At 47.8% G+C, this 2,207-nt stretch overlaps 1 pseudogene; it reads left to right on the forward strand.

Moving 5' to 3' along the window:
• The first annotated feature begins 215 nt into the window (after positions 1–215).
• LOC103273928 lies at positions 216–1,948 on the forward strand (annotated as a pseudogene).
• Positions 1,949–2,207: the final 259 nt, after the last annotated feature.

The following is a 2,207-nucleotide window of genomic DNA, read 5'->3' on the forward strand; positions in this document are numbered from 1 at the left end:
TGGAGACTTGTTGGTCCTGAACATGTTCCTATGGCCAAGAAAGAGCCCCAAGTGAAGAGATACAGGACACACTCCAGGCTGGGATGAGGGGATGTGGGTGGGGCATCAACAGTGTCTAGTCCTACACAACCTCCCCAAGGTTTTTCATGGTTTAAGCAGTACTTGGATAGGACGCCAAAATTCAATTTCACGAATGTTTGGATTGAGCACCTGCGATGGGCCTAATACTTGAGTCACAGAGTCAAGGTCTGGCCCAGGGATGTTCTGTTTTTTCAGAGCTGTTGCTATTTAAAGGCAGCTGTGGCTTGGCCATGTGAGCACGCTGGGCTGAAACGCTCAGTAGAGTTTATAATTTCTCTTCATTTGAGTTGACTCTTTTATGAGTACTGAAAGCATGCAGAGATTCATTGCAATTGCTCTTCCATCTCCTCAATTCTCCAAATATGACCGGAACGTCTTTAAAATTAGCCATTAAAATATCTTGACACAGAACGTACTTTTCTACCTTCTTCAGCAGTGAGTCATAAGGGTAATTTCCCTTTCCTAATGTCTCCCAAAGTCAACATTACAGGTATCAATGATTATCCTATACTGCAGTGCTCTCGAGGGTTGCTGAGGTGTGGAGCTTTTTGCCCCTTTAATAAGCAGTTTATACGCAACTTAAAGAGAAATACTGCATCTGCTGTTTACGGTCTATGTGTGTCCTTTCCTAGCAGGCTGGTAGCTAATACTCTGGTGATGCTAGTGTGCCAATCTCTGTTGTCATTTCTAATGTAAGATGGGCTTGGAAAATAAATAGAGAAGCTTGTTAGGCTAATATGAGGAGAGATCCCCCACCAGAAAAACTGGAATTATCTTTTGGAAGGTGGGCCCCTTATAGTACAGGCTTTGCCTGCTGAGTAAGTGTTGTAGGAACCCATCGGTATCAGTGTACCAGCGAGCATTGTTGTGAGACGCTGCATCTGGCTTCAGCGAATTTTTAGGGGGAGATTCTTTCAACGCGTTTACCCATTTCATGGTGGGTGGTTTACGAGAGTACCTGTCCACACTGCGCTGACTGTTCAGCAGTTTTTGACGAAAAATGGTGTGACCCTCTTGCCCCACCCTCCCTAGTCACCCAAACTCCCACCAAGCAAATTTTGTGCCCCCGAATGAAAAAAGACCTTAAAGGGAAACATTCGACCGATGTGGAAGGCGTGAAACAAAAAACAGCAGAAGCACAAAAAGGCATCAAAATTGACGAGTTCAAAACCTGAACAGTGGAAAAAGCATCTCGATGAATTGCATCAAGCGGAGAGTACTTTAAAGGTGACTGAAGTTTAAACATGGAAGAATAAATACACAATTTTTTATAAATAAATTCCGAATTTTGTGGGCTCCCCCTCATATGTAGCCTGAGGACGAGGGCTTAACGAACTCCTCTGGGTTCGCAGCCTCTCCTACCGGCCCGATGAGCTGCAGCAGCTCCGCGCCCCCGTCTGCGGCTGGGGGCACGTAACCCTTGCCTGCGCGGCCCGGGAGCGGCCCTAGTGTCGGCGGGTGGAGTGGCGCCCCCAGGAAGGGTCCTTGTCTCACCGGGTTTGCGTACTGCCGAGCGCGGCCAACGGAGACGTGAAGCCCGTGGTGTCCAGCACGCCTTTGGTGGACTTCTTGATGCAACGGAGTATCACACGCCTACGATCCAGATGCAGTGACTGGTTACTACCTGAGTCGTGCTAGCTTTGAGGCCTCAGACCCAAGCAAGATTCGGCTCATCCACCTAGCGGCCCAGAAACTCATCTCAGATATTGCCAACGATGCCCTACAGCACTGCAAAATGAAGGGCATAGCCTCGGGCAGCTCCCGGAACAAGCGCAAGGACCACAAATACACGCTAACCATGGAGGACTTGACCCCTGCCCTCGGCGAGTAGGGTATCAACGTGAAGAAGCTGTACTGCTTCACCTGAGCCACCCACCCTATTGTGCTTGTCTGTCTCCATGTCCCCACTCCAGCCTGTTTTCATAATAAACTTTATTATGACCAAAAAGAACTCTTCTGCAGGTGAATTCCATAGGCTTTATGGTATCTTGGCAGCTCCAAGACCTTTTCAGGTTGCTTTGTAAGAAAATGTTGACCTTCCACATTATCAGCTTTGTCTCAGGTAGTTGAGCTTTTCAGGTAAATAACTCTGGACAAGTGAAATGGAGTCCCTTTCTTTCTTTCTC

The sequence above is a fragment of the Carlito syrichta genome, unplaced genomic scaffold, assembly GCF_000164805.1.
Source record: "Carlito syrichta isolate Samal-C Ts95f unplaced genomic scaffold, Tarsius_syrichta-2.0.1 Scaffold314306, whole genome shotgun sequence".
Lineage (NCBI taxonomy): Eukaryota > Metazoa > Chordata > Mammalia > Primates > Tarsiidae > Carlito > Carlito syrichta.